This window comes from Sinocyclocheilus grahami, unplaced genomic scaffold (genome assembly GCF_001515645.1).
Source record: "Sinocyclocheilus grahami isolate Dianchi unplaced genomic scaffold, SAMN03320097.WGS_v1.1 scaffold1306.1, whole genome shotgun sequence".
Classification (NCBI taxonomy): domain Eukaryota; kingdom Metazoa; phylum Chordata; class Actinopteri; order Cypriniformes; family Cyprinidae; genus Sinocyclocheilus; species Sinocyclocheilus grahami.
This window is the reverse complement of record NW_015506485.1, coordinates 80,373-90,786: the sequence shown is the minus strand read 5'-3', so window position 1 is coordinate 90,786 and position 10,414 is coordinate 80,373. Positions and strand designations below refer to the sequence as shown.

The window sequence follows — 10,414 nt, the reverse complement described above, 5'->3', positions numbered from 1 at the left end:
AACAGGTATATGGCGGGCAAGACACAAGAATAATCCTAGGGCTAGCATGGGTCGACGATTGGCAGACAGAGTCACAGGGGCAAGGCTAAAGGGAGAAATCCAGGAAAACAGGGGAAGATCAAATGACGAATGAGGGCTCTGTAGTGTAGCTATCTGGAGATATGCGCTAAACAATACTCGGCAGTGCAATGGGATCAGAGGGAGAGTTAAATAGGGGATGTGTGAGTGATAACAGCTGTGCAATCAGTGCTGTGCAATCAACAGTGTGTGTGTCGTTAGTGCAGTGGATGATGGGATATGTAGTCCGGGGTGATATGCAACAGTGTGTAGTGCAAGAGTCAATGAAAATGGGAAGGGTGACCTCTGATGCTTAGCCGATGGAAGTTCATGGACCGGATTCGTGACAATATGAATCAAAAGCATACTGGTGCCAATATAATATAATATTTAAGCAATATCAAGCAAAAAAAAAAGAAAGAAAAATACAACATGATTGTGTGATAATCCTTGTAAACAGCAGCTCAATGAACAAGAATTTAATACTGAGTAACAAATATTTCAGACACAATATTGCCAGCTGCTTTTACTGGTTTTGCAACTTTAACGAAAGTAGTTCTAAACAAAGTCACAGTAAAAGCTGCGTTTCTCTGCTTTGTTTCTAACTCTATAGAGTTTTTGGACAAACAACATGGCTGCTGTTGCAACTGATACTTTCACAACTTTACAGCTGGACTTATTCAAGCAGGTTTATTTAATGAACAAGAGTGAAAAGTTCAACCTAACTGCACGGAAAGAGATTCCATTTCTGAGACATCATTAGACATAAAACGACTGCTGCTATAATTGTGTGTTTGTGATTCGTGCAGAGGCATTTGATGCGCAGATGAGATGAATATGGCCTTTGTGTATCTAAACAACATTAATCACAGACAAACAACATGGCTGCTGTTGCAACTGATACTTTCACAACTTTAGCTGGACTTATTCAAGCAGGTTTATTTAATGAACAAGAGTGAAAAGTTCAACCTATCTTATGAACAATAATTCTTAAAAATAAAACTACACTATGAGTGTGCACTGGTGAAACATCCAAGCCAACTGTAGACTGGGTTTACTATATGCCATCTTACAGGGAACGTTCTCGGAACATTGGCTAACGTTCTGGCTATAAGTTATTAACAAACATTCTTATAGTAACATTAAAAGAACGTTCATTCAAAGTTATCTGATCTTTAATAATGTTCTAAAAATGTTGTTTATAATTTTTTTTTAAATCACTTCATAATGTTATTTATACATTGTTGGTGAACATTTTTTCTGAAACATTTAATTGGACATTTTTTAAATGTCAGGCCTACTTGTTTCAGAACATTCAGAGAACATTCAAAAGCAAGGTTCCTGTAATGTTTGCAAAATTATAAAACGGCATGTTACCTTAACTTTCATATGATTAAGGAAAAAAAAGTTGTTTAAAAATCTAGACATTTTGACCATTCAAACAACATTCAGAAATAATGTTTTCATACCTTAATGCGAACGTTAGCAAAATTTTCTAAGAATGTATTTTTGTTAGCTGGGACTTGCAAAAAAGGCTCTTATGATCACCAAGGCTGCATTTATTTAATTTAAAAAACAGTAAAAACAGTGTTACTGTGGAATATTGTTATAATTTAAATATAGTTTTCTAAACGGCATGTTACCTTAACTTTCATATGATTAAGGAAAAAAAAGTTGTTTAAAAATCTAGACATTTTGACCATTCAAACAACATTCAGAAATAATGTTTTCATACCTTAATGCGAACGTTAGCAAAATTTTCTAAGAATGTATTTTTGTTAGCTGGGACTTGCAAAAAAGGCTCTTATGATCACCAAGGCTGCATTTATTTCATTTAAAAAACAGTAAAAACTGTGATACTGTGGAATATTGTTATAATTTAAATATAGTTTTCTATTTGAATATATTTGAATATGTAATTTATTTCTGTGATGCAAAGCTGAATTTTCAGCAACCATTATTCCAGTCTTCAGTGTCACTTACTCTAATATGCTTTATTTGCTGCTCAAGAAACATGTCTTATTATCAGTGTAGAAAACCGTTATGTTAACTAAAGATTAATATTTTTGTGGAAACCATTATGCATTTTTTCAGGATTCTTTGATGAATAGATAGTTCAAAATAACAGCACATATTTAAAACAGAAATAATTTGTAACATTATATACAACTTGCAGAGCTGTCATAACCACCTAAATTAAAGTAGCCATTTTCATAACTGTATAATATTTATAGTGTTATATAATTTATTATGAAATGTTTTTATTCCCTTAAGGTTTGGGGTCAGTGTTCCTCTGGAGTTTGGAAATATTTTCAGTACTGCTCATGTTTCGGCAGTCTGAAGTGTCATCGGCCGCTCTGAATTCCAAGTAAGTTCTGCCCACATCCCATAATTAACCAGACCTTATCTGACCTTTAGAGTTGCAGCAAACGAGGGCAAATTAGTTCATTGAGGTGATTATCTGATGCCAACATGTATTACATGAATGTATTACATGAATGATCAGGAACAACTGTGAACAAACACACACACACACACTTCATTTGGCATTATGCTCTTATCCTCGCTGGCCTTGCCCTTTACAATCCCAGGAAAGTTTCATTTTGAGTTAATACCTCTAGATTAGACAGGCTTTGTTGGAGTTTAGACAAGAAAGGGGATATTTTCTGACACAGTCTGCCATGTATTCAGTGATGTAAACATAAATATTATCATATTTACATTGAGAAATATGCATGGAAAATTGCTAAATGTTAATATTGATTAATATTTCTTACCCGTTCAACTTGAGAAACAAGACTACTATTATAGAGACATCATAAGCAATTCAAATGAGTATGTTTTGGTTTGGAAAAGAGTACATATTCACCCATCATCCAGATGTTCACAGCTTCCCACGTGGAATTGAAAGTGTTAGAGTGCTTTGTGTGCTTGGGCAGGACAGTTTTGGAAGAAGCTGACTCAAAAGCACTCATTTCCTAAGAAAAACAATTTATCGACTGTCAGGGGTTCACTTTAGGCTGTTACATGATTTCTTGGATCAGGTTCTGGGTGCATCTGTGCCTTACCAGCAACTGTGGTTTTGTTTGAGCCTGTGCTTGATACTAAAACATTTAATAGTAGTTTAATACAGTACTAAATCAAATTAAATAGCAAAAACATTTTCTAACTCGTCTCTGTACATTTGGTAACTGTATACTTACATCGTTTTCAGGCCTGTGTAAAGATATATATAAATGTATAACATTTAGTATAGCCTATAAAATATTCCCTTAGATTATTTGTGGCATTAAAGCAGTCACCAGCAGAATTAGGGTCATGGCTAATTTAAGAGTCCCAGTTACTGTAAATACTGTAAGTGGTGGAAAGTTATCCAGGACTGACCTGGTATTATCCTCAACATCCATGATAAATCTGGAAGGAGCCGTTCAGTAGTTTGGCATGTGACCTTTCATTTCGTGTGCAATCGGATTTGGGGTAGAAAGAAGTTGGAGAGTCGTGTTTGAAACAAATAGTTATTTTAAAAACCCCACTGCCATCTAGTGACAACTTAGGCACAGTGAAATCCTGAATACATAAAATGCCCTTTTGTAAGGACATGATGTTGTACGTGAAAATTAAGTCAAGACAGAGTTGGTCAGGTGACCTTTGACTTCTGTCTGAATTTTACCAAAAAAAAACATCATCCACTGATTTATACAGCTATAAATACACTCAGAAGACATTCATAATCATAATTAATCAAACTTCATTAGTAAACCTGGTACTAATGTGCAGATCTGGCCAAGTGGCCACACTGGCACTTCTTCTGAAGTTAGTTTTCAGTTAACGTAAGGTAAGAAAAAGAAATGTAGGCTGAAATGAAGGACTAGATGAAAGAGTTGGCATAATAAATCCATTAAGTTTGGCAAATCCACAGCACGCGTCCTGCAGAGAGATGATAAAATGTGCATAAGCTCAGACAGAGTTGAGTCTGATAGCAGAGAATTCAGTCTGTGTCTTGCATGCACTACTTTCACAAAAGTATAACCACAATTGCCAAAATTTCCATAATTTTTTTTGGATATGTATATATAATGATGTACACACACTCACACATTTTGTCATTTAGCAAACAGACACACACACATATATATATATATCATTAAAAAACAGCCGGTCTGACCTAAAGAAAATACATCTTGGTTATTTAGTTGACTCTTGTCTGAATGTAAAAATCAAGCGTAGTGTTAGTTCTGGCAGGTCACGTTAGTCAAGCTCGCATCAGCTGACCTTCAGCTGATCTCCATCAACCTATGGGAATACGACACCTATCTAAGCGTTCATATATAAGATCCCTCAGTATTATCAGCAGTTTTCGCACTGCTCAATAGCTAATTACCCTCCTCCATCCCCAACTCCTCCTCTGTCAGTCGGGATTCAGCCTTCTGATTCTCCTTGAACCAGACTAATTCTAAAATGTGTACATAAAATTATTGAACTTTAACAATATCTGCAATACATTTATGTTGGTTCTGTTCTGTTTACCCTGGGGTGTTATTGCTGCTCTCATCTATGCTAGGCTACATGAATGCGCAGGGAGTTCTTGCCCAGAACAGAACCATACCGCCAATCCAAACTGTACGCTAATTGTCAATCATCTTTGACGATAGTGGTCCTGACAGAACTTTTGATTCTAAACTAACACATTGTAAAACATTTTGTGCGACAACTAGCCACCATATGTATGTTTAACTAATTTGCCTTTAGTCTAACATCTAATAGACTAAGAAAATAAAATGGAAATTTTGATAATCTAGATGAGACGTGCAATAAAATAAAACAAAGTAAATAGAGCGTACTAAATTACTGCTAAACATCACTTTTGTGTCAGACGTAGCTACTTTACACATATTATTACATTAAATAATTTAATCTAATTTAAATTCCACTTGCTTTAAAACACCTTGTTTTGGACTCTTTTTGCAGCATATCTGAAATTTTTACTGTCCTTTCCTTCACATAAATCACCGAACACACAACCTTTGACTTCTGTCTGAATTTTACCAAAAAAAAACATCATCCACTGATTTATACAGCTATAAATACACTCAGAAGACATTCATAATCATAATTAATCAAACTTCATAAGTAAACCTGGTACTAATGTGCAGATCTGGCCAAGTGGCCACACTGGCACTTCTTCTGAAGTTAGTTTTCAGTTAACGTAAGGTAAGAAAAAGAAATGTAGGCTGAAATGAAGGACTAGATGAAAGAGTTGGCATAATAAATCCATTAAGTTTGGCAAATCCACAGCACGCGTCCTGCAGAGAGATGATAAAATGTGCATAAGCTCAGACAGAGTTGAGTCTGATAGCAGAGAATTCAGTCTGTGTCTTGCATGCACTACTTTCACAAAAGTATAACCACAATTGCCAAAATTTCCATAATTTTTTTTGGATATGTATATATAATGATGTACACACACTCACACATTTTGTCATTTAGCAAACAGACACACACACATATATATATATATCATTAAAAAACAGCCGGTCTGACCTAAAGAAAATACATCTTGGTTATTTAGTTGACTCTTGTCTGAATGTAAAAATCAAGCGTAGTGTTAGTTCTGGCAGGTCACGTTAGTCAAGCTCGCATCAGCTGACCTTCAGCTGATCTCCATCAACCTATGGGAATACGACACCTATCTAAGCGTTCATATATAAGATCCCTCAGTATTATCAGCAGTTTTCGCACTGCTCAATAGCTAATTACCCTCCTCCATCCCCAACTCCTCCTCTGTCAGTCGGGATTCAGCCTTCTGATTCTCCTTGAACCAGACTAATTCTAAAATGTGTACATAAAATTATTGAACTTTAACAATATCTGCAATACATTTATGTTGCTGTTTACCTGTTTACCCTGGGGTGTTATTGCTGCTCTCATCTATGCTAGGCTACATGAATGCGCAGGGAGTTATTGCCAACCATACCGCAGAACTTTTGATTCTAAACTAACACATTGTAAAACATTTTGTGCGACAACTAGCCACCATATGTATGTTTAACTAATTTGCCTTTAGTCTAACATCTAATAGACTAAGAAAATAAAATGGAAATTTTGATAATCTAGATGAGACGTGCAATAAAATAAAACAAAGTAAATAGAGCGTACTAAATTACTGCTAAACATCACTTTTGTGTCAGACGTAGCTACTTTACACATATTATTACATTAAATAATTTAATCTAATTTAAATTCCACTTGCTTTAAAAAACACCTTGTTTTGGACTCTTTTTGCAGCATATCTGAAATTTTTACTGTCCTTTCCTTCACATAAATCACCGAACACACATGCTCAAAGTAATTGTGGATATGTGTAAAATGGTATTTGTCACATTGATCAGCCAGTTATCTGCTGCGATACAGCTGACATCAAACAGCAGCGACGGGAGCGGATGCGCTTCAGTCAACACACACACACACACACACCGCCATAATAACAGTAGCTCTCCATCAGCATCAGCAAGACATCCGCAGGGGAAGCAGTGAGTATCTCTTCTGCATTCATTTCCGACGGAAAAACAAATTGTAGGCTGTGTTATTCGAAACGGTCTATCGTTTAGTCTCTGCCGTTTCCAAACCTCTGGGCAGAGGCTAAGACTACAGAAACGCGAGAATGTATTCCGTCTCTTCTATTTTCCCGATCGAAAATTCGCTTAATCCCTTCAATGCATCATAAGAAAGAAAAACATCCATAATTATTTTGACGTATAATGGCTCAGTGAACGCGCAGCTGTTGCGTAATAATGGTACATTGTGAGCGCGTAATGCCGCGTGATGAATTACAAATTACGCTTAAATGCTTACGTTCGTCCTGTCTGTATGTTAGATAATGAATTGTGATTTGATATGCGTTCAGTGGTGCTGTATTGGTCTGTGGTCGAAGCTTATTTGAGAGACAGCGCAGACATCATTTGGACGCCTCACACATGCTGATGTGCTGCTGTACATTGGGCATCTCGGATAACCTTGATAGAGCAAGTAAAGGTGTTCTGTGGAAGAGCCAATAAAACACGCCTGTTCCATGGCCTGCAGTGTCTTCCACGTGAAGTGATTGTGTCAGAAAAGGAGCATGCAATTATTTATTTTAATACGGTTTCAAATGTAATGCTTTGTCAAAATGACATTAATGACGTCTTTAACAATGATGGAAATAAATAAATGGGGTTAATACATTTATATAATTTGTTATTAAGACTACAAATATATTTAGACACATTTCAACAACCAAAATGTCACCAAAAAAAGCAAGTGATCCATGATTAGTGAGTTGATGTCAATCAGACAGCCTTTTCATATCTAAATCAGCTGTTTTGGTTTGATTAATCTCTAGGCCTATATGAAGAGTTCGTTTGCAAAAACAGATAACTCCGTTTTAAAAAAAAAGTTCAAAAATCATGTTTTTTTTTATTCTGCATTCTAATTAATATACACACACACACACACACACACACCGCCATAATAACAGTAGCTCTCCATCAGCATCAGCAAGACATCCGCAGGGGAAGCAGTGAGTATCTCTTCTGCATTCATTTCCGACGGAAAAACAAATTGTAGGCTGTGTTATTCGAAACGGTCTATCGTTTAGTCTCTGCCGTTTCCAAACCTCTGGGCAGAGGCTAAGACTACAGAAACGCGAGAATGAACGCGTCTCTTCTATTTTCCCGATCGAAAATTCGCTTAATCCCTTCAATGCATCATAAGAAAGAAAAACATCCATAATTATTTTGACGTATAATGCCTCAGTGAACGCGCAGCTGTTGCGTAATAATGGTACATTGTGAGCGCGTAATGCCGCGTGATGAATTACAAATTACGCTTAAATGCTTACGTTCGTCCTGTCTGTATGTTAGATAATGAATTGTGATTTGATATGCGTTCAGTGGTGCTGTATTGGTCTGTGGTCGAAGCTTATTTGAGAGACAGCGCAGACATCATTTGGACGCCTCACACATGCTGATGTGCTGCTGTACATTGGGCATCTCGGATAACCTTGATAGAGCAAGTAAAGGTGTTCTGTGGAAGAGCCAATAAAACACGCCTGTTCCATGGCCTGCAGTGTCTTCCACGTGAAGTGATTGTGTCAGAAAAGGAGCATGCAATTATTTATTTTAATACGGTTTCAAATGTAATGCTTTGTCAAAATGACATTAATGACGTCTTTAACAATGATAGAAATAAATAAATGGGGTTAATACATTTATATAATTTGTTATTAAGACTACAAATATATTTAGACACATTTCAACAACCAAAATGTCACCAAAAAAAGCAAGTGATCCATGATTAGTGAGTTGATGTCAATCAGACAGCCTTTTCATATCTAAATCAGCTGTTTTGGTTTGATTAATCTCTAGGCCTATATGAAGAGTTCGTTTGCAAAAACAGATAACTCCGTTTTAAAAAAAAAGTTCAAAAATCATGTTTTTTTTAATTCTGCATTCTAATTAATATCAATCAAACTGCAGTTGTGTGTTTTGATTAAATAATAATAACTAAAAATAATAATAAGAATACAGATAACTAACACAATAAATACTTGATAACACAATAAAAACATGATTTATGAACATTTATAAAAACTGAGTTATCTGTTTTTTGCAAATAAACTCATCATATGCACCCAAATAAAAATTTAATTAAAATAAATTAAAAACTCGATTTGCTATTCTGAGCTAATCTAGAATGACAATTGCTCAAAATCCACTCAAAAATAATTTTTAAAGGGGTCCTATTATGCTTTTTCACTTTTTCAACTTTAGTTAGTCTGTAATGTTGCTGTTTGAGCATAAAAAAGATCTGCAAAGTTACAAAGCTCAAAGTCCAATTCAAAAGGAGATATTATATTTAACAGAAATCACTTTTCAAAAACTACAACGAACGACTCGTTTGGACTACAACGCATCTTTTCCGGGATTTGTAATATGGCAAATATCGACGAATGGGACGAGACCTGGTTGAGCTGCACTAGAGAAGGCAACGAATGTTTTCACTATGTCGGAGACATGCTAGCTTTCCCAAGGCAGATGAATTTAGAGTGATTACAATCAACCGGGTTTAAATCGCAGGCGGCTATGGTAAGGGGCATGACATTTCCCAACCAGGCGCCGAGTGCTGCCAATCACTACACACACACTGGCCCAGCTAACCAATCACAGCACACACTGGCCCAGCTAACCAATCACAGCACACACTGGCCCAGCTAACCAATCACAGCACACACTGGCCCAGCTAACCAATCACAGCACACACTGGCCCAGCTAACCAATCACAGCACACACTGGCCCAGCTAACCAATCACAGCACACACTGGCCCAGCTAACCAATCACAGCACACACTGGCCCAGCTAACCAATCACAGCACACACTGGCCCAGCTAACCAATCACAGCACACACTGGCCCAGCTAACCAATCACAGCACACACTGGCCCAGCTAACCAATCACAGCACACACTGGCCCAGCTAACCAATCACAGCACACACTGGCCCAGCTAACCAATCACAGCACACACTGGCCCAGCTAACCAATCACAGCACATTTCGTATTTCAGAAGGCGGACCTTCATTTGATGCAGGAACTATTCGAGCCGTTCATGCCAGACTGGGGAGAGAGGTGTTGTAATAATGTAAAATATGTGAAAAATAATGTGTTTTTCGAACAACCTAGAATGAGAGCCTCTTCTAGTACACCCCCAAAACAAAATCAAGACTTTGTAAAAGAGCATAATATGACCCCTTTAAATGAGAATAACTGAAATTATGGAAATGTCTAATCAGTAAAGCTTTTATTGCCCAATGCCAACAATCTCAAAATGGCTTAATGTGGGCTGATGTGTCTATCTATCACTAGTGATTGTTGTGTTTATGTGTTTTGTATTCTGTAGAGGGCTCTGTAATAGCCTATTAGGTTGGAGAAATAATGAGAGAGAGCGGTAACCTATCAGATGTTTTCCTCAGTCGGCTAATGAGTAAGACATGAGACACTGAGTCATAATGACATGGAGAGAGATTCACAGTAACTGAGTGACAACATCACAGAGCTCCAACATCAGACCCCTCAGAGACAGACTTAATGGAGAGATATTTACTGTTTAACTAGTGCTAAATGGAAAACATCAACCAACAACAGATGCAGAGATACAAATCCTCTCAGGTGAATGATGGCATGAAAGGATGAAATTATACAATAACATCAATTAGTTGCTGTGACTCTTAATTTCTGTAAAGTAATATATTTAGTTCAACCAAAATAATATATATATATATATATATATATATATATATATATATGTGTGTGTGTGTGTATGTATA

General features: G+C 36.5%; 1 protein-coding gene across 2 annotated transcripts in view; it reads left to right on the top strand.

The window, feature by feature from the left end:
• Positions 1-6,470: 6,470 nt before the first annotated feature.
• The window catches only part of LOC107569047 (neuron-specific protein family member 1-like), a 7,141-nt gene continuing 3,197 nt past the window's right edge, over positions 6,471-10,414 (top strand). The window contains exon 1 of one of the 2 annotated variants that reach the window (XM_016255049.1): positions 6,471-6,587. The gene's annotated coding sequence lies outside the window, so the exon portion shown is untranslated. Of the gene's footprint in view, positions 6,588-7,539; positions 7,613-10,414 lie in introns of those variants that run through there. The other variant, XM_016255048.1, reaches the window with a different exon arrangement.